The following is a 23,033-nucleotide window of genomic DNA, read 5'->3' as shown; positions in this document are numbered from 1 at the left end:
TCAACTAAATTATCCTGGGTTTATACTAATGGTATTAAATCAGGATGTGACCTTTTGAATGAAGACTTTGAAATCTGAGCTGTACAGACTGCTTGGGAAGATTAGCTGAGAGCTGGCCTCAAAATGCAGAAACTTGCACATCAATTCAGATTTATTTATTTTTTTAAATGAGCATAAAATATTAAAGTCAATTTTGCTGACCAAAATAGATTCAGATGGCACAAATCTGATCCCTGCCACCCAAATACACAACCCCTGAATTCCTCCGAATGGCTGCCAGTTGTTGCTGTTGAAGCTTCATTAGCATTTCCACCATAAAATCTGCTTTTCAGCAGATTTGAGACAAACTATTAAAACATCTTTCCAGCTGAAACCAGAAATTTTTAAGTACTAGGTTTTATTCAAACGTAATTTCACTTATCAGGAAAATGCAGTGAAAGTGGAGGAGATTATTAGAGCAGATTAATAGATTATTGCAAACACATCATCACAGAAAGAGCTTACACAGCTGCCTGGGCTCTGGGTACCGAGGCTCCCTCTGACAGCGGCAGTGCCGCAGCGTGCCGGCTCTCTAGGGGAAGGCCTAAAACTTCATTATTAGCAGTAGCTTGACACAGCAAGAAATTAAAACAGTCCACAAGGGAGAAGCTCTAATTCCAGAAAATAAAAAGGGCGGCATACAGACGACAGAACTCAGTGTCTCGCCAGTGCCTGCGACTGAAAGGCAACCTGGCCACGTTGTGTTTTCCCAAGAATTACTTCCGTGATCCAGTTCTCCGTGGACAAACCTCTGTACCTTTATCAGCTCTAGAAGAGATGAGAAGACACCTCTAACCACGCTGTGCTGTCTGGCCACTGAAGCGTGGCACCAGCCCCAGCCCCGGCGAGTGCTGAAGCCCGTGGGAGCTGTGGGACGCGGCTGGTCCCCGCGTGCAGCGGGAGGAGGAAAGCCACAGCTCCTCCAGCACTCGGAGCTGCATCCCTGGGCACCCTCAGCCGGGCACCCTGAGCCCACCCAGGTACCCCTGCGTGACTTGGGATGAGGTTACCAGCTGCCCCAAGCGTTCCCTGCTCCGCCCCAGCCACTGCCACGGAAGAGAACTGTCTTGTTGGTATCAATTGTAAAGTTGCAAAAGGAACTAAACCCCAGCTCCTTGCTCTTCCCTACTGAGATTCATCGCTGTGAAAGCTGGTCCAACCACCTTTCTTACTGATAAAAATAAGAGCTAGTGCTTACCTGCTGGCTTTCAAGTAAGCACTAGACACCTCTTTCATGTCTAGGCTAAAAGCTCTTGCAAACCTGCTTATGTTACTGAAAAGTAGAGCGCTTTGATCCTTTTTTTATAAATCCACAGACGGGTTTTTCACTTCTACTGCATAATCCTGTCAAACAATCAAGGCAAAAGAACGTCCACTGGTAATTACTCAAAAACCATGTCCATCTTGCCTGAAACAAGCTCTGAGCTTGGCTCCGAATGCTCTAGGACTTGTGCTCAGAGGCATTTGCAGAGTAAATACTTAGTGAAGCCTTACGCCACTTCCCATTAAACAAGACCCGATACTAAACAAAAACAAAACAAAAAAAAAACAAACAAAAAGAAACCATTGTCTTCTAAAAAGACAGCATTTTATATCATGTTACGTATTGCATATATAGGTTACTGCTGAGAACATATTGCTGTTCACCTACTGCCTGCACTTCACCCATGCATTTATCGATGGCACATCCAAAGAGCAAGTGGGCACAAAGAAGAAAATAAAATCAATAAGTAGTTGGAAAGAGGAGGAACTTGGAAAGCCACAAGTGCCTTAAATACCAAATGTAGTGCTGGCCCTAAATCAAGAAAAATATGCATGGGTGAAACCACAGAAGTGGCTTTCATTCTTTTTTATTTAATTTAAGCCAAGATGGTTCTTCTCTATTCATCTCTAATGTGGCCCCTAAGGGCAGCTTTTTGCACACAAGACAAAAATCCACTTTCCTTACGTATTTTTTCAAGTGCCATAAAATGATCTGTGAAAACAAGATTTCCTGGATTATTTCACAAGGAATTCTCTGAAAGTAAAACCCACTGTCTGCCCAGCATGCTCCAGGGTGCCCCTGGGAACGCAAAAGACGAGGGACAACCATCAGGAAGATCCAGGGGCAGCCCAGGTAGCCACCCCCAAGACGTCCGTGGTTCTGCCAGAAGCTTCCAGAGGAGGGAGTGGGTGCCGGCCCCCCCTGCCTGCCCTTCTGCACCCACTGAGCGGGCAGGAGCCAACACAGAACCCACCTCCTCTTCGCCCTCTGGTCCAGCGCCGGACTGTGCAAACCCTCCCTAGACAGATCAGCCACAACTGCCACGGAAGCACGTGAGCAGAGTACCAGCACGTCCAAACTGACAAAAAATGTTTACGCGAACAGCCACACCTTATAATGGGCTAACAATAAGAATAAACGGTTATTCCCAGAGAGCCTGGCTGACTTGACTTCTCACCTGATCCCTGGTTACCTGCGACGGCTCTGGGCAGAAAGTCACAGCCTGCCTGGAGGTGGAGCGTGCCCATGCCGACCAAGCATGCACAACAGGCAGAGCTCTAAAAACCTGAGCACACACTTCCAAACGTGTAAAACTCTGCTTTCCTATGCACAGTCCTTGTGTCTCTACCCTACCTAAGCTTAAGTACTTCACAGCCTGTTTGTAATTGTACTCACACGAACAAAGCTGCTTACAATTTCTCTGTTCAAAACCAATCCAAGCAGAGGACACAGGTGATGCTTTCCAGAGATAATTTTTGCATTATATTAATAAAATAATATGCATTTAAAGCTCCTACTAAGGTAAAACTTAGTGGGAACTTCTGAAAATGTCTAAGACCATGCACAATTTTCATTAAAATGGAAAAATAACTTCAGACTTTCTGATAGAATTCAGCACCACCGGGAAGCTCTTTCATGGCACAGAGAAATTGTTCAAGTATCTCCCCTTACCCTCACGAACCTGTCTGCACCCAGAAGCAAGCCCATATTTTTGAGGAATTTCTCTTAGGCGCCGTCACAGTCTTGAAGGGTGTGATACATTTTTCTATTAGGCTAAGATAAAATATAAGGATTGTGGGTGCTCCACTGAGTGTAGTACTTAAGAGACCAGTTGACCCCAAGAATCTGAACTTCAGTTCTCAAGCTTTTCTCCCAGTGCACCTGCCAGATTCAGACCTTGCGCTTGGCACCTGGTCTCCAGGTAGCAGGTTCAAAAATAGTCCCAGTTTAAAATAAAAAAGTATCCTGGAGGCCTGTGATAGACAGCAGCAAGAACCCGAACTGTTATGACAAGGTACTGATTTGGCACATCCTGCGTTTGCTGATCCGATGGAAGGACTCCCCACCCAGCCCTCTTTTAGGGGAGGAGATTTTTGCAGTATTCTGCTGAAACAAAGAAAGCCTACGCCTCGACAGACGAGCCCACCTCCTGTACCCCCACACAAGGCACGGAGAGTGTACAAGGAGTAAAAGGGATGACAAATGCTGGACTAAAAGAAAAACACTCTACCAGGCTGGACACACTGGAAAGGCATTGATAAACAACGTCTACTTTGTAAGTTTGCTTTCACCAAGAATTAATACCTTGGGGGATTTCTCCATCCATCCAGAACGATGAATGTGACTTTGAAGGCCTGCTCAAGGGGGGCTTGCTCAGGGGCAATTCTCAAGCCCTCTGCCATGCCTAAACCTGATACCCCTAGGCAAAGGCAGGCTCTCCCCAGGGCTCCGGCTGTCCTGCAGGCAGCACGACCCCAGCCATGGAGCCCTTGCTGCTTTTCCTTGGGGCAATCTTCCCTGCCATCTCCAGGGAAGAGAAAACAGTCTTAGCAAGCAGTGGAAGGGCATTCCTACTCCCGCCATCGCTGCCATCACTCACCCATTCCCGTTGTCCACCAGTTAAACAAGCTCTGGGAGCTTTCATTTTATTCATTCTTTAGTGTTTTAGGCTCTCTGCAACATCCGAGAAGTCAACAGCTCCAAAAGGCTGTGACGTACCATCAGGTAATGTGACCCATCAGGTCCATCTCAAGCGTGGGAAAACATAATTTTCTAATATTTCTTCAAGCATCTAAATGTGAAACTATTCCAGATGCAAACTGGTTATTGCATCCAGAAATGCACCCAGTAGTGGTGTCTCCATTTCTAATGCTGTCTTGTAATATGCGTCATGAACATCAAATGGAAAAGCAACCACCACCAGTCTGGTTAAAAACCTGTCTGCAGGAAAACATACAAAGGTAAGTGAACTAGAATCTGTGTAACGGTAAAGGACATTTTTGCAGCTAACAGGAGTCTGGACAATTAAGTGTGTGCCCAGAACCAACCAATTTAAAACAACAACAACAAAACCCTCGGGTGTTAACATGCAGAGCTACTTTGAAAGCTATTCCTTGCCCAGGCATCTTAATACAATCCTTAGCAGGAATATGGCTCTTCCCAACATCTGGCTGCGAACTGGGCACATGCCACGCACCTCTAACCTCTGCTAACAGGTTTCATTATGCCCAGTGCGAGCATCACTGTATTTCCAACTGGAACAGCCACTTGGGCATTCCCTAATGCTGTCACCGACAGTGAAATTCTCTCTCTCTCTTCACCCCTTCCACCCTTAGTAAAAGCCTTTCCAGGAGAAGAGGTTGCTCTTAAGGCAGAAACCTACTGCTAGAAAGCAAAATGCTTCAAGGGCAGAGCTAATGTATGTATGTGAATTTAAAACCCACAACCTGCCAAGAGGAACTCTAACATGAGTTAAAAGGTGCTGATTATGTCTCTCTTGTGTCAGCAGGAATCTGGCAAGTAGTGTAACCCTCTGTCCTTCATGCTCAGGCTGTGTTACAGACACAGCTGGGTGAGGGTGTCTTTAAAGAAGCTACAGCACCCACTACGCTGCAGGAAAACCCAGCGTGACAGCTTTACCTGCCACACACTGCAATGGAATTTATCTCCTTTGGTCAGCTCCAGTAATGGCATGTTATCCTGCTTGTTAGTCAGGTACAAAGCACCCAACACCATCCTTAGAGTGGTCCACGACCAACGGCTCCAGTGCCTGTTTCTCCTCACGTCTCCAGTTTCACACGTTGCCCTGCAGCAGACTGCCTCCCAACCCTCTCCTGCTAGGCAGGAGGGAGCAAAGCCTTTCCCATCCTGCCACCAGACATACCCTTCTTTTCCCTCTTACACTGCTTCACTAACTCCAGCATCTGCCTCAAATCCACCTAAAACCTCTCCTCTCCCTCCTGCCCACAGCCCACCAGGCTCCCCAGCAGGGATGTAAAGCAGTGTGCGCCGGGGCTCGATGCACGCCCTTCCATAAAACCCAGCTCAATGACACTGACAACAGTTATTTCACACCACGTCTATTTTTCTGATATTCCCAAACATCAACTTCAGTAAAAGGAGCGACACCAAAAATTATCACCATAAGCTTTCAGAAACAGATTAAATCAAGAAAACATTATGTTAGAAAGCAAGCGAGAATCTGGCATGGACTGCAGTTCTGTATCGGAAGAGATGTGTATCACTTACTTGTGTTCGAGCAGAGACCCCCACATTTTTTCTTATTTTCTCAAGCTATAAGAAAACCAAAAATAAGGGAGACCAGCTCCTGCTGCAGCTCTTATTTCATGGCTTAAAATGCCATGCTCACAGGAACTGACCATCCCCCTTCCCACTTCCTACCATCAGTGCGGTTAGGTGACTCAAAGAATATAAACGTGGCAAATGTGAGCAGAGGAGCTTTACTAAGCAGAAGTTACAGGAGATTGCTGCGAGTCTGCAGAAAAACGCTTTGGTTTTAAGTTTCATATGCGCCTGAAACACTATACATAGGATGCAGATGGTTTATAAGCCTGAATCTTTCTGAAGCAGAAAAGAAGGGAAAGCCAGTTCTCTTTTAAAAGCTTTCTGCGTTTCAATATTATTATTAAAGTTCAATATTAATGCAAGACCAGTCAGTAACAGCAGTGACATGCCATGGAAACCAACCAAGTCCCAGTTCCCAGCACTCAAACTCTCACGCTGCTTCACAGCTCCTCTGGGAAATGAAGGGCCTCAGTGGTCTCACCAAAAGTGTTGAACTGGGGTGTCTAAAGAGCTTTCTGAAGATAAAGGTGCCAAGTTTGGCACAAAACAGCCTCTAGAAGTGAAAATAAATGCAATTCTGCAGGCACGGGATGGAGCTGGTTAGATCTCAATCAAAAATCCTGAAAATTTTCAGTGCTCCTTCTCCCTCTCCTCCTGCTCTTCCAGCAGAATCCTACCACAGGAAACGATAAAGGAAGAAACAAAACGTCAAGTTTTTGAATGAAACGCTTCATTTCAGTGCAAGCGCCATCCCTGGGGAGCCGCAGAAGGGCTGCTGGTTTGTTTCCTTATGAGAAAAACACAAAGCCTGCAAACCACGCCAAACCGTTTAGTCTGAGGATCGAGAGAAATTTGGTATATGCAGTTTAACGCACTTACACCACCACAGAAACACATCCAGGGGGAAGGGGGAAAAAAAAAAAAGGATTTTTCAGAGAAAGAACCAAATAGCTAAAATAAACAAACTTGTGCATATAAAGCACAAGGACCACTAGTTTCCCCAAACCTGCAGTGCTAGGATTTGGGATTTTGGGGATGTGGTATACTTCTATCCTGTTCTGACTACTATTCAGTGCCTTAAGTGAGGATGCTTCCTTCAACAGACACTGCTACAGCATCCCGAGGGTCACTGATGAACATCACTGTCAGTGTTTTCCATAAACTTGCATCAAGATTTCCCACCTTTGACCTCATCAGACCCTTTTAAAGCAAGCTCCTGCCCTCATCCGAGTGATTCAAGGCTGCGCTTTACTGGCCCTGGCACACACCTTACAGCCCTCATCATCAGAATCACAACAGGCATATTATTGAGAAAAGTTTTCAGCTTTCACTGTCTCTGTTCTTCTCAAAACAGGTCCCAAAAGCTTGTTGCTCTGCTGAGTATCGCTCCCAGCAGCGAGCTCCCCAAGAACAGCCACCCCGTGCGCTCACGCTGAGAGCCGCCAGCGTAGCTCCACGCAGCTTCCATTGAAACGAAGGGTACTTGTCTGATCACTGACTATTTCACTACCGTCTTCAGAGGGGGCTGAGGTTTCACTCGTGATTTGTAACTCCTTTTAGTGCTTCTCCATCGGTGCAGTCTCTGTATCTCTCATTACAATCTTGTTTTTATTGCCCCAGCCAGAACAGCACCTAATCCAGATGCCTGTGCAAGGCCACTCAAACCCTCCTCTGCCTCTGGGGTATTTCACACTTGATCATGCAGCCAGAGATTACTCCACAACTGCTTTAAAGAAATCATTACAGAATTCTAATGATTCTTTCAATCTTACTTAATTTTATTCAGAGAATTAGCTTTTCAACAGACCTACATCAGCCCTTTCCCCGCAACACTAAAGCACGCTGCCTGTCCCACTCGGTGCCGCCCAGGCAGGGCACGGCAGCACAGTCCCTGCTTTCTCTCCTGCACATCAATTAAAAAACCTCACATCCCAGATCTGCACCTGTCCAGCAAGAAACGCTGCTGGCATGGCCAGTTCAGCACAGAAAGCAGGACTGCAGGTGCCAGCACACCTCTTATGTTTTATATATATATACATATATATATATATATATATATAACACACAGGCGATCTTACCTCCCAGGACCGCTGGGTGCAGCTGGGTCACTAGGGCTTCTCCCTTAGATATGGGTTAGCTGGCAAACTGCTATTAAAAACTGGCTATAAAAATGAGTCTCAAGTGTTTGCTCTACACTTATATGCATGTATATAATGTATATACATTTATATAATGCGTAACAGTCAGGAGAAGATCTCTGAGCGACAGCGACGAGCCTCACCCCTAATTCTGGATTACAGCACTACTCAACGTAGGTGTGTAAACCAAACTCCTACTGAGATCTTTATACTTATTACGTGACAAGGTAAAGAAAAGGCAGAAACAAGCATCTCTCAGAACTTCTGCTGCTAGAAAGTCATTACACACAACCTCACACTGGGGCAAGGGGGGGGAAAAAAAACCCCAAAACAAAAAACCAAGCAGGCACGCACTTCTAGTTTTAGGCTTTTTATGTTGCTCCAAATACAACTGGCCACCACATCACCCCCAGGCAACACAAAGCAAGGACGCTTAAAAGGCTGCTCAGATATTCCACATTCCCACCAAAGTGGGAATGACAGGATCTGCTGAGGTGTAACACAGGATCAACTCAACTTGCTGCCAACAGAGAAAATTTAAACTACTTTACAGGAGAAAAAGACAGAATCTAGCACTAACTGTACAGAAGGTCATTTATTCCTAACAAAAACCTGATATTTCTTATTTTTATAGCAGGCCGCCAAGCCAATTCTTGCTGAAAATGAGGCAAAGGGATAAAACCCAGCTGAAAGGGAGCAAGGACTAGCTCCCGACACTGGTATCGTGGTTTAACCCCGGCTGGTAACTAAGTGCCACGCAGCCGCCCGCTCGCTCACTCCTCCTCACCCAGAGGGATGGGGAGGAGAATTGGAAAGGAATGTAAACCTCGAGGGCTGAGATAAGAACAATGTAATAGTTGAGATAAAACAAATCCACCACCACCAATAATAATAACAACAGTCATAACGAAAAGGACAGAGAAGGGGAGAGGAACGCAATCCAAAGGGAAGGGAGAGAAGAGAGCAAGTGATGCAGAACACAACCGCTCACCACCCAGCGAGCCACGCCTGGCCAGTCCCCCAGCAGCCATCAGTAGCCCTGGCCAACCTCCCCAGGGTTAGACACCGAGCGTGACGTCCCATGGCATGGAACATCCCTTTGGCTAGTTCGGGTCAGCTGTCCTGGCTGTGTCCCCCTCCCGATTTCCCATGCCCCTCCAGCCTTCTCGCTGACAGGGCCTGAGAAACGGAGAAGTCCTTGATTTGGTATAAACGTCACCTAGACAGAACCAAACCCATCAGTGTGCTGTCGACATTGCTCTCACACCAAAGCCAACACCCTGCACTGCACCAGCTACTGCGGAGCAAATGAGCTGTGTCCCAGCCGAGACCAGGACGCTTGGCGACTCCGAGGGAGCTCCAGGGGTGGAAGGAGTGACCAGAAAAGCCATACTGAGAACAGAATAAAAATATGCTCGCTTAAAAGGAAAATGAGAAAGAAACCCAAGTAAAGCCCCACAGAATACATTCTCTGTCAGAACCAACAATGAGCGCATTAAAGCCGCAAAACAAAAATATTTTCTTTTCCTGTACAAAACAGGATGCGGTACCACAGACGGCAAGCGCTTACCTTCGCCTCCTGAGGTTATTAGTGACACACAAAAAAGAAACAAAAGCCTTGTTGTCTTTTTAAACCAAACTGAGCCCTACGCTAGCATCCGCAGGGATGCCGAGGACCCGGCTGCCACGCCGCGTGGCCCCAGCCTCTGTTTCTTCCGTCACAAGAGTCGGCCCCACATGTCAGGGTGGCACCAGAAGCTCCCACAGGAGGCACGCAGCTCTCCCAGTCTGGCACCCCAGGGACACCCTCCAGCCTCACCACACCTTGCTCGGAGGATGGGGGACTGTAGGAAGCAGCTCCTGACCATGCACCACCGTCACCCAAGCACTGGATGGACGCAAGTCTCCAGAGTGGAAAAATCCACAGGTAATCATCTCTTGGCCAATAAACTTTTAAGTGAATTTAATTTAAACCCTGCTGGAGTTGAGGTGGGGGTTGATGAATTTTTGGGGGTTTCTGGGGCTTTTTTTTAAGTAGTCACGTGTGTTCTCTCTTGTAATTTAATTCTGGTATTTCAGTTTCTAGCTCTGATTTCTGTTCCTGCGTCAATAACACTGCTGGCTGTGACAATGACCTGACCAATGCCAATGGTAAAACGTGTGATCCTTCACGTTCTCTAAATGGCAGCCCTCGAGCTTTATTCTTCCCATTTTGTGAGAAACCTGTACCGAAGTAATTCTTTCTTATATTGCTTGTATTTTGTACCCCTCTGGGAAGTACCAGTCTGCGTCCTATCATCTCTGCAGCTGACTCCGACACAAGCACCCGCCAGCAACCTTTGCAGTGCAATAGCATTGCTATCGCATCTCGGCATCCGCACGCATCTTCCCGGATATGGTCCCAAACTTTGGCAATATAATTTCAAGCCTGCAGTGACGTTCACATAGAAAATCGTTTTTCAATTTAAAAAAATATCTTTAATCTCACATTCTAGTGTGGGAAAGTATTCACAGGTAAGTCAATTCTTGACTTTAGCTACAGTTTTCTCAAAATTTACACTCGGCCTGCTTTCCACATAGGTATATGGAAAGTAAACACTGGGGGATACTGAACATCAAATCTCAACAACTGGAAGGCAAAGTTATGAACTTTTATGATTTAACAAAGTAAACCAGACAGGCTATGAAAAACTCATTCTTCTGGGAGAAGCCCTTAGCTGACTTTTCCCCCTGGATGACACAATAGAATTACTGTAGGCTAAAATAATAAGCACAGTAACTTCCAGTGACACCAAGGCCAAAGGTAGAAGAAAAAAAACCAACCCTGAGATTCTTCAGTCTAGCAAGGAAAGCAGGTTTAATGACATAGAAAGATTGTGGCATAAAGAGCAACAAAGTAAAGGAGAAGTAGCTTGGGGCAGACCTCAGTCATGATGCTGCAGGTAACGACAGCCCTGCCAGTAACCCTGCTCAGAGTGCACCTCAGGAGATCGGCCACCAAGGAGGGACGCCAAACAACATTCCTCTGCACCAGGCAGGCTGGCAAGGAGAGAAGAGTCGCCAGACTCATCAATGTGCTGCATCCAAGCCTTACTTTTGTGTTCTGAAGAGCAACTTATTTAACTTCAGTGCTAGATTTCAGACTTAATTCCTACACAGGCAAGATCCAGATACCAAAAGTCCAGCTTGAGCTGTTGCAGGTGCCTAATTTAGAAGACGGCGGGAGACTGGAGTTTCATTCATATATTTCATTACAATTATAATTAAACCCAGAATTCATAAAATTTTGTTTTGGTTTGTTTTTCTCTTTTGCAAAAAGATTAATTGAAGATGGCAGGTAATGCTCCCTTCTCTCTAATTTGTTCCTGTTTTCCTATTACAAAAAAAAATGTAGTGGTATTATATAGTATTGGGCAGACAACATGACTGGAGAGAAAAAAAAAAAAAGTAAGCACTTGACATAGACTAGAACGCTCTTTAAGGAAGTCTTACTGATAGACAAGCATTTCTCATCAGAATTTTACCATCATACTCCTCATTCTAGCAAGCTGACAAGGAGAAGGGGCATTTCTCTTTCTCTTGGGCTGAGTCCTGCACACCACCACCGCGGTGTCCTGCAGCACAGCAGCTGTTTCAACTGACCTTTCCCTCCCTCTCCCTCTCCACAGTTCAGACTGGCTTCTCATCCCATCTTTTTCCTGTTAACTCTGTTTAGCTCTGGTCTCCAGATTCAGCCTGGCCGTTCCTCGCACAACACGAGATGCTCACCCAGGGACTGCCCCGGCCACCCAGAAAGGCACACCCCATAAAGAACTGTATTTTTTTATAGAGAGAGTCTGTGATTCCTATACGCAGTGTCCTCAGAGAACAGCTGAAAGGCCACCAAGGGCAAAGTGCAGCATGTAGCTGCAACTATTGCGCTTTCTCTACAGATTTCCTAAGTTAAAGCGATCACTTTGTCTATCTGGCAACCTCAGGGCCATCACTGATGCCAGATGTCTGCAAGCCAGCGCATCGGCCCCGGCTGAGCCCCGCAGCACCCTCACGGTGCTGTGCTTGTACTGTAGCCAGAAAGGTGGTGATAGCACACCAGTGCTTCGGCTCCTGCCGAGCAGCGCTCCCACAGCACCAGGGCTGCATCCCAACCTTCCCCCCAGCCTCGCCAGCAGGCTGGGGGTGGGCACGGTCTTGGGAGGGGACACAGCCAGGACAGCTGACCCATACCCACCAAAGGGATGTTCCATGCTGTGTGACATCTGCTCAGATATAAAAGCTAAGGGAAAGGAGAAGGAAGAGGGGGGGGCGTTCGTTATTTATGACGTTTCCCTTCCAGAGCAACTACGATGCGCACTGCAGCCCTGCTTCCCAGGAAGGGGCCAAGCATCACCTGCTGATGGGAAGCAGGGTGTATCGTCTTTTCTTTTCCTTTGCTTCCACGCGTGTCTGACTTTTGCTTCATTAAACTGCCTTTATCTTGACCCACAAGTTTGGTTTTTATTTTTTTCCCCATCCTCTTTTCTCCCATCCTGTTCTGATGAGGAGCGGAGTGACAGAGCGGCTTGGTGGGCACCTGCTATCCAGCCCAGGTCAACCCACCACACACAGCCTCTTGGAGAAGATGCACACGTTGGACCTCTGATGAAGGGATGCAGGCAGAACCATTACTCAGTGTTCCTGAGACTCTCCTCTTAGATGAGCGGACATTATTATTATTTTTTTCTTTTCCCCTTGACAGGTAACATGTTTTTCATTATGATGAAAGAGACCTGATTTATAATTACACTGATTATGCAAATCAAAGAACATATTTCAAGCAAATAACACTCTTGGGACTTCACATCTCTACTGCTTTAACAGAGGAATCGTAACATCAGAGCAATCCATTACTGTAAAAACCTAAAGAGATTTCATACTGCTAAGACACAAACAAATTACCCCAGCCAAAGCCATTTCAATTTGTTCCTTTCAGATTACCTGTATCTGGGTGATTTACCGTCTTGGGGGTTCTCTCCCAAGAACAAAAGAGGAAGATGGCAGACCTGCAATTCCCAGAATTGTTCGTATGGTGTGAAGTGGGGTGGAGGGAGGGGGAAGCATTACATTGCTCACCTTCCAATGATTTAAAAGACTATTCTACACAAAGTCAAGAAACACCCAGATGCTAGTCCCTATAAGCGAGATTCCAGCCTTCGTTTGAAACTGACGTAAAAGAAAAGCTTCATGTGCTTCATTTCTCCTTTCACTAGAAGCATATTAAATTTTTTTGCTAATGACAACAGCACCGTGCGAGAGACTGCCACACAATTCAGTTGCTGTGCTTGTGAATCTTCTTAATGGCACACATCACAATCAGTGAGCTCTCATTTAACCAACAGGGAGAGTAAATTTTGAATTGTTTTATTAGTTTTACTAAAACAAATAATTAGCCCCTGCTCATTTAAGGGCCTGTTTAGGTACTAAATACATGTAGGTAAAACTGAGCTCAACTTTTTTGCTAAAAATTTTTTTTGCTAAAAATGTTTGCAGGAGAGGACTAGTTTTTCTGTGTTACCGCAAGGTGCTGTCACTCCATACCACAGAAGTCAAGAAAATTCAACTTCATCATGGAAAATTATAGTAACTTTACACCGATAGACTATTTTGGTAGCAGAGCTGCACATCTGCAAAATACAGAAGAGTTTCACAACAGTGTGTTTCCAGTAGTTCACAATAATCATTAAAGGAGAACATACTTCAGCTCTGAGTGCCACTTGGCAACTCTCTGCTTGAAGTTTAATGCCTTTACAGAAAATGACCAAGCCACAGTCTCTGAGGTTGGAAGCAGCTTCTGGAGCTTGTCCAGTCCAACCCCTCTGCTCAAAGCAGGATCACACAGAGCAGGTTGTTCAGGAGCTGGTTTGACAGTCTCCAAGGATGGACACACATATAATGGTACGTCATCTATAATAATATTTTTTTTTCCTATTTAATACAAACATGACGAAAGATAAACATTTTATTGAGAAAATGAGTCAAGAGAAAGCAGTGTCTTTCTGTCTGATGAGGTTGAACATGGGCAGGAACTGGAGAGGAGCGAGCAGGCCACTGTGGTACCCTCTGCTGCACATCGCAAGACTGAGAGCCACGCAAGGCCACAACGGTAATCGCAGTTTCAAGAAGCCTTTACAAAAGCCTGTCCAGCACTGAGAGGCTAAAAGCAAAAGCATCCTTAGTTCTGTGTCACTAACGAAGCGATCTAACACGGTTACTGCAAAGCCATCACCGTGGAAGCCTTGGAGTTGTCCAGCCACCAAGAGCCTAGATGCCCCTTTTGGGAGACTCTGGCAGCCTACAATGACACCCAAAGGTCCACGCTACGCTGCACTCGTTTCTCAGCTCACTAGAAAACGCAGCTCTTGCCACGACCTATGTAGCCCCAGGCTCTGCACGCTGCTTCCCTAAGAGCCTCGCGCAGCAGATACGACCCTGCCAGGTTACGCCACAGTTGCTTTACAATGGGTGCTCCTGGTGTGCAGCTCCACCTGGCTTCCACCTCCAAGGGGATACACAACCATGTTCTGTACTTTGCAGACGAAGGAAATGAGAGCAAAGCCTTACTAACATCTCTGGAGCCCAGATCAACGCTGTTTCAACCTGAGATCCGCAGTCTCTACGGAATAAAACAAGAAAAAGAACCTGGAAAGGTTAAAGGTGTTCTTCAGAAACAACTTGTGGATAAATAAATTGGATGAGACTGAAACCACTGAACCCACTCCAGTATTTTGGATGCCAGAACAAACACGGGATAGTATAAAGCATCCTTTACGTTTATTTCAGCCTGGCAAGCTCCAAAGAAAGTAACACCAGCTCTAAGGCCTGTGACACAGACTATAGAAAAAAGCTGCACTAAAAGGAACTATTAAGAGTTTTCCCAACAACACTCCACTTAATTTACTGCATCTGTAGCAACCATTTCATCTCTCCTGTTATCTATAATTGCACTTTCATCAAATCAGTAGCTAGAAGACATGAAAATCAGGACATTTTGTAAGCACCTAGGTGATTATTTGGGACAACAGTTATAAACCAGAAATAACAAAACCTTTTGACTGACTGCTAAATCTTCATTCTAAAAAAAAAAATAATAAAAAAAAATCATACCTCAGCTCAACACTGCATTACAACTCTGCCAGTAATAATTTTCAAGAAACTTTGAAGTAAATTGAAGCTCAAGATGAACGTAAATCAGGTAGAAATTTCAGAATCAGATCCTTAACCCAAAACGTATGTTCAAATTAATACCTTGAAAATAGTATACATTTTCTCTTGCTTAGGTGATAGCTTTCAATCCTGAAATAAACTAAGAAAGAGATCGGTCTATCATTATATAAAATGTAACCAGCAACTAGCATCTTCAAATCTGAATGCATAGCTAATGAGGAGGATTATTAACCATGTTACTTGCACAGGACACATCTGAATATTAGTGTTTGAAATTATATTTAATAAAACAGCATTTCCTGTATGGCAGTCACTGTTTCAATAATTACTGGGTTTAATGAAATTTATGCATCATTATTCCATATTGTCCTTTTATTGATGAAGAATACTCAACGCACACAATGTATGCTTGCTGGCATAGCTGCATTATTAAGGAGAAAGGATGACTGCAAATAATGGAGGGATTTAAAAATAAAAGAAATTTTAGAAGTTTTTTTCAGAAATTTAGAAGTTATTAAGAAAAATGCAAAGAATTTTCATTGTAGAAGAAAAACAGTAAAAAAAGATCATTATAAGATTATTTCAGATAATGACTCTTGCAATGAATTTATAAATTTGAGCTCTTACAACAATGAACAGCATAAGTATAATTTATTGATATCATCACAATTGCATTGGTTCCTTAGAATGGGTTATGGATAAATAATTTTTGTTTGGTTTGAGTTTTTTCAGATCTATTATTGCATATTGGCTTCAGCTAGCCTTAACTGCTGTGAACGTCACATCACAAGGAGATGAATGAGACACCTTTTAGAGCAGCACCTTTACGCTTGAAGCGAGGACCTGAGTCAGCATCAACCAATAAACAATAAATAGTAATACAAGAACATCTCCAAATTCCCTAGCACACTTTCTGCTTCCTTGGCAGCACGCTGCTCAGTGTCAGCAAACACTGCCAGCCCTCCAAAGCCCTGCCAAAAAAACCAAGCCAAAACAAACAAAAAAGAACCACTAAAAAAAAAAAAAACAACACCAAAACAAAAAGACAAAAAACCAAATACACACCAAAAAACACCCCAAAAGGCAAAGCACATGCATACATGAATTGCAATAAATTCTGATTATACCTGTATGCTTGCTCATGAATTGCAATAAATTCTGATTATACCCGTATGCTTGCTCCAGCCCCTCTTGCTCCACTTCGCAACTGACTGACATCACCTTGCCACACGGCCGCTCACCCACCTCTGACCTGCAGCACTACAGGTCTGCTTTTGCAGGTGATGAGCAACCCCCCCCCCCCCCCCAGAATACATGATAATTGTCACCAAACAAAGTGAGTGCTCAGAAGGCGCCTTATGCCATGTTATCCTGCTCATAAAAGAACTGGGGCTAATTAGGAAGTGTTCAGAGCTGAGGTGTCACACCCCCACATGCACCGCAGAAACAAACCCAGAGCGAGCGACCCTGATACCCAGGTTCCCTTAGCTGAAGCCGTGCTCTCAAAATCCAAAAACTCTGGTTAGGTTTTATTATGGACTGTGGTAAAAGAAAACCCGTAACTGCCAAGCAAAATAATTGCTTGGAGGTGGTTTCCACTTTAGAATATCATTTGCACTAACGATCAGGAAGGATCCCATATTTTGTTCAACTGCAAGATGTATGGTTGCTGACAAAACAACCAGAATAAAACCAGAGACAACTGGAAAAAAATCTAGTCGATCTCTCCCATTTTCTGGTCCCAGATCAGAGTGGATGTCTTCTTTCTCACTGAGGTGCACCTTCTCCGCCTGGCTAGGTATGGGAATGTAACTTCTGCAGCCTCATTTTCCTAACCAGGGACCCAGGAAAACTGTTCTTTGACTGAACAGATACTTTTTCCCCCTGACAAAGCAGCCGGTCTTGGGTTCTCAGATGCACAAAAAGGCAACGTGCCTTGCAACAGGTTTATGTTAACAGAAAGGCATAGAGGGCAAGATGTACAGCTGAGGAATACTACCGCACTCTTCCATTTCCTGAAATAAGGAGATGCATTTGATAAAAGAAAAGCATGATCGGCTTAAGTGTAGCAAACATTGTGTTCGTGATCACTTCTTTTTGCATCGACATGTTTCATTTAGTGGACACCCAATACATGTTTAAGTCAATACATGTTTAATTCTTTTTAAGTCAATTTAGAATTCTGTACATGTCATTTAAAAACATTAAATAATATTTGAATGCCAGAGTGCAGAGCATACACAGTATGTCCAGTTTTCAAAATAAGTGACCCAACCAGAGATGTTCCCCAAATATTTCAGTTCACTGATCTCATTTGATGATGGAATTACAAGGGTTAAATTACAGTTAAATCAAATAATTCATTCTAGACATGAAAACTATATAAAGTTTTCATATCAACTTAAATTCAATTTATCACATATTCTACACCATATTATATCCTGGGATTCCTCATTCTTCTATAGAGCAAGGTATATTTTATTTCAAAACATTTTTGGAATTACAAATCTAAAAGCTAGAGCCATAAAAATTACAATAGTTTCTTTGAACATAGAACTTAAATTGTAATTACATTTAACAGCATAACATTTCAATTCACTCAGTGATTGGTTGGGAATACAGGCGATAACGTTAAACTAAAATTACTGAGCTTTGGCATTTGGAGAGGGAAAAAAAAAAAAAGTCATGCTTAAACATAATAATAATAAAAAAAAAATCGCCTGAAAGGCAGGTTGCAGGATTCATAAAGACTGCATACAAAGTGGCAAAGGCTGCCACATCAACTAGTCTTGGTGTTCGAAGGGGATGCAAACAAGTCTATTAAGAGTCAGCACCATCAGGGCTGGGAACGGTGGGGCAGGAGTCGCTGCCGTCCCCAGGGAAACATACCACATCGCTAGAGCATCATTCGCGTTATTACATACGCCACACCATACAAGTTCACTGACATTTTACAGACAGATAAAAGACTAGAAAGCCCTGCCCTTGGGAATCAAAATCTACTAGGACAGAGCAAAGCTGTATGAGCAGAACTTGCATAAGCCGTTTTGAGCAAGCACAGACACACCACACACACACTGCAATCCATCCTTTTGGCACACCTGCAGCAGCAAGCACAGAGGACACTGCCAGGACGCTTATTCCTACCTTGTTTGACTCACTGTGCAATGCGAAATGCTTGGGCTGTGTTGGGAAGATGAACAGAGAAAGTACTTGGCTGCATGGTCCTCCCTGTGATCTGGGGTCAGCAGTGATGGCAGGGAGAATTTGGAATGAAGAGGTCCAGAAATTTATTCTAGATTGAACTGAAGGTCATTTTTTTCCCCCCATGTCTAATTTTTCCTTGTTTGATAAAGGAAGGAGACCACAAAGCTGAGACCCCTCTGGAATAAGCAGATGATGCATTGGACACACTCAGATACTACCATGACAGCCACAATGTCAAACAATAATCACAAGTTACAACAGGGTATCAAATGGGGGAGGAGGAAGTCACTCTGTGACTAACAAGAGGAGCACGAGTAGGTAAGAACCACCAACAACATGAAATACTCTGCTCCTGTTTAATGGCCTTTATTTTCACTTGCACGATGGCTGTAGAAACGAGTATTTTAATTTGCCCATGGGTGGCACTTTGCATCATTTCACAGAGACCCAGTCACCCCAGCATGGCACCACCTACTGAGCAGTCATTTTTTTCATTCCGTTTTCATGAGGTACAAATCCATATTCCACCTAATGCTGCATCATAAAAAGGCTATCAGCGATAAGCGCTCCAGAAGCGGGCAAGCAATGGGAAGAAATGCCTGTAAACGTGTAACACCACGACACAACTGCCTGCCTTCCCCTCGGGTGCTGACTCCAGGTGGGAGGGATGCAGCACCCGCCTCACCCAGACGAACCTGGCACCCCCCGACACTGCAATTAGCAAATTGCTGCCTCCTCCAAAGAGCTGCCATCACGGCCTGTGCGATCACAGAGAACGTGAAACCTCAAACTGACACATTTTATCTCAAAATTGGGGCAAGCTAAAAGCTCGCGTGTTGCCCACTAAGGATCTGAGCTAATGGATGGTAACTTACTGCCCTGACATAATTTGATCGCAAACAGTTGTATTCCTGGATTCTTACAAGGTTAAAGTTCTTATTTTGGTTTATCCCATTCCTTTATTTAGGGCAAATGAAAAAGAACAGAAAAAAACCCCCAAATAAAAACCCAAACCCCAAACCTTCAACAGATGCATACCAAAGGCCAGTACTGATCCCTTAACTACTTCAAATCAATTAACATTTTCAGGCTACCTGAGAACAGATCCAAGGTCTAACAGCACAAAAGGATTCTGTATCTTGCACTGCAGAAATTGCATTTAATCCTCTTTTCTCACTTCCTCAGAGGTTGAACTGGGAGGGTGGGGTGGAGATTTTGCAGATGTTAAGTTCTCCAAGAAAATAAAAGATAATTTCTTTTAAAAACTTAACAGAGGAAAGTCTCATTAAGCCAAAATAAAACTCCCATCAGCAGCCCTCAGCCACAATCAAAAGACAATCAATACCGCGTAATTTCTAAATCTATTTTACTTTGTAGGTACTTGGATGAGGGAGCAGATCAGATTAAGCAAGACAACATGGACAGCAAGACGGCTTGGTAAAAACATATTCCTAAATAATTCAGCTCCAGATGTTTGGCTAGTAAACCATAAAGGGTAATAGTAAAAATGGCTTAAGGATCTTGCACGTATCACACAACCAATCCCATGCATTTCTTAGATGGACAAACTTTTGAAATTGTGTTAGAAAACGTCTCAGGCAAGAATGCAGTCATTAGCTGTGAAGCAACACAAGGCATTTTTAAGGTCAAAACCCTATTTTATATGTGCCTTCACTTCCTTTCTCCCAATCGGAATAAATCTGTGTGCTTGTGCATTGCTGTTGTTACCATAGCTTAAATATTGTGTGCACACACATATACACAACTGTTCCCCCAACCCTACATAAATCAACTCCCAAACTTGTTCCAACACCCAGTTCTGAGCACCGACTTCCCACCTTGCCAACACTTCTTGTACAGCACAAAATCATGAACACAGACACTGAAATCAGTGACACTTTTGAGAAGGACCGCAAGATTCAGGCCAAATTTTAATTAGCTTGTTTTTGTTTGTTTGGTTTTACAGAAGCACATGACGAATTTTTCTTTTGTCTTTTAATATCAAGGAAGAAATAGGCTAGTATTCATATGTACTATGGGTAATTATCTCAGAAAGCTCAGCTCATCTTTCCGCACAGTGCTTTCAAAGCTAGACAGACAAATTATAGCAGATAGTATCAGTACTATTCACGATGCCATATTTTGCAGGAGCTATTTATTCTTCGCTTTGTCCTTAACAATGCTTTAAACCAATTGCTGATTTGTCTGGATAATTAACATCCAAAATCCAGTTCTTCACAGATGAATTGGAGCGAGTTTGAGTACCAGAGAATGCAGCTATTAATCAGCAGACAGTCCTCAACGGGTGGACAATGGCTTAAATTTCACCGCCCATTGTAGACAATGTAAATCCCAAGCTTGGAAGCAACGTAATCTATACCACCAAAGGAAGTATTAATAGTGGTATGATCAGTGAAGGACAAACAAGAAAGCAACATTTTGTCATTGAATGAAAAAATACTATTGATTCACAAAACCCAACTGCCTACATTACGTATAGCTGTGTTGAGAAACAGTACTTGGGTGAAAACCTCATTATGAGGGGACCTGGATCGTCCAGGGCTTAATAAAACCACATGAAATCTGGTATCCTTCAGCAGCTATCATTAGTCCACTCAATCCTATCGCTCTAATTCTCATTACGATTGTTATTACAAGCAAACCTGTAGCAAAGGTATTTTTATCCAGAAGATACATCTGAATTCTTCCTCGGTTTCGACTTCCCTCATCAAAATTTTAACTCCAACTCAGCAGATCTGGCAGCACGGAACCCACTCTGGGCTAACGCAATCCTGCAATTCGCAGCCAGTGGCCCCGTAACAACCACTAGCTAGCCCCGCTGGTGGAAAAACGTTTTAACTACTGCAGGTTCTATCTAAGATCGTCCTTTTGTTGATGGCAAACTTCTCTACTTAATGAGAATTGATGGTCACACCTGCCGCATTTCACATATTGAATATGCTTCTATTTTTCCCCCTAATTATGATTTACAGTATTATTAGGAGCAACTTTACATGTAGCAATGGGTCTGTCCACATCCATCAGAGGAATTATTCTCCCACCAGTAGATGTCTTCTTTTGGCATCACCGCTGATGCCATTTTGATAAGCTGTTGATGACATGTTAAACTTGTGTTCTTGGTCCTTGCTTTCCTTTTCTCTGCTTTCCCCAGCTGAATTCCAGGCACACCATATGGGCACACGCCACAGATCATGGGAAGAGGGGCAGGAGGGCAGGTGCCACTGCTTTCAGGAGGACAGCTCTTTCTGTCCATGGAACTGTGCCTTTGATCCATAAACACAACAACAATTATGCAAGGATGGAAAACACCACCCACTTTAAATGGAGGATCTGCATCAGTTATTCTGAAGAATTCCTTAAAACCACAAGCAACACCATGGAAACAACATGATGTAGTGATTTTTTTTTTTTGTTTAAATGATGCTGAAGTCAGCAAAGAGGGCACATTATACTGTTTTTCCTCTGTTCGCTCCATTCAGTAACTGAGCCAACAGGTAAACTAATGTTGGACACCACCGTTTTAAGCGGAGAATGTGTCTGTGGAAGGCTCCCAGTATACATAACTTCATTTCTTAAACACTTCTGACATTTTTCAGTATCTTTTTCTTTAAAGTCAAGACAACTTTCTCCCCACAGGTATCCTACCCAAAGCACCCCACATGGCTGCCTGACCCCGCAGGGCTCGCCCCTCCTCTCTGGGCATCCAAGCTGGCAGCAAAAGCGTAGCCTGAAAGACTTGCACGTCGCTCTAGATTTAATTAAGTGGCTTAGAAAAAAAACACATTTCACTTAAATTAATTTCATTTAATAAATAGATTCGCATACTATTTGAGAGAGCTCTTTAGTCGGTTTCCGAGTACACAAGGATGAAGAAAAACCCAAGGATATTCCTGTTTCCCTCACCCTGCCTTAGCACAAAACCAAACATTTATCTGAACTGCTGTACTCTGGGCACACAACATAGGACAAGTGCAGGAATAAATGAGGATGTATCAGTTAGATAATTTAGCCGTCAACTCAATACTTTAGGACACCAGACTATCCGATTCTATTTCTTTTTTAAAATAATAATAGAAAAAAGTAAATGAAATGTTGCCATCAGAATAACTTGCTCAGAACAGGCACAAGGGACTGCTGCTCAGAAAACGCATCTAGTAGAAATTACTTATTTTCATGTGACAGAACAATCTTTCAAATCAAGGTTACAGATACTCTCTCAAAGCTCTTTGTTTCAAGAGCGCTAGATAGAACTACATTTAAATTTTGTGAGCACCCTGTCTCTCTCAATCGCAAAGATGTCACTATTTAATCTAACCAGCAATGCCCCTGCCTTGATCTACTATGCTAAAAATCATTGCCAAACAAAATTATTATGAAAGTAGGAAGACATGAAAGTTCCATTGTACGTAGCAAGGCATATGCTATCCATTCTTACCTCAAAGTTTAAAAAGACATGTAATTCCACCTCTGTGGAAATATAAGAAACCATGAAAAAATACCATATTAATGGGAACGTTTGTCTGTCTTCCCCTGACATTTTAAAGTTATGTTTCTAATGAATGCAGGGGGTGTGGGGCTACTCAGGGTTTGTACCTATACTACATTTCGCTTTCATTTCCTATGAACATTGATGATAATAGCATAGTTTGAGCAATTCTCAACAACGCCAAGCAAAGAACCCAATTGATTCCAAGATACAGACAATCCTCGCCTTGAAGCGGACAAGAAACTAACAAGATACACCAAGTCCAGTGATAAGAAAAAAAATTTAATTACTGAGAGTTATTTTCACTGAATGACAATTTACAAATCACAGCATCATGAGCAAAGGCATGAAAGAAACCTATTTCCAGAACCAA

The 23,033-nt window shown here is 43.6% G+C and overlaps 1 protein-coding gene across 6 annotated transcripts in view; it reads right to left on the bottom strand.

Annotated features, from left to right (window-relative positions):
• FGD3 (FYVE, RhoGEF and PH domain containing 3) overlaps positions 1 to 23,033 on the bottom strand; it is a 114,108-nt gene that overhangs the window by 52,546 nt on the left and 38,529 nt on the right. Inside the window, exon 1 of one of the 6 annotated variants that reach the window (XM_040591641.1) lies at positions 5,552 to 5,634. The exons of the other annotated variants lie outside the window; for them this stretch is intronic. The gene's annotated coding sequence lies outside the window, so the exon portion shown is untranslated. Of the gene's footprint in view, positions 1 to 5,551; positions 5,635 to 23,033 lie in introns of those variants that run through there. 6 annotated transcript variants of the gene reach the window in all.

The sequence above is a fragment of the Falco naumanni genome, chromosome 4, assembly GCF_017639655.2.
Source record: "Falco naumanni isolate bFalNau1 chromosome 4, bFalNau1.pat, whole genome shotgun sequence".
Classification (NCBI taxonomy): Eukaryota; Metazoa; Chordata; class Aves; order Falconiformes; family Falconidae; genus Falco; species Falco naumanni.
The sequence above is the reverse complement of the archived record's forward strand: the minus strand, read 5'-3'. Positions and strand labels throughout refer to the sequence as shown.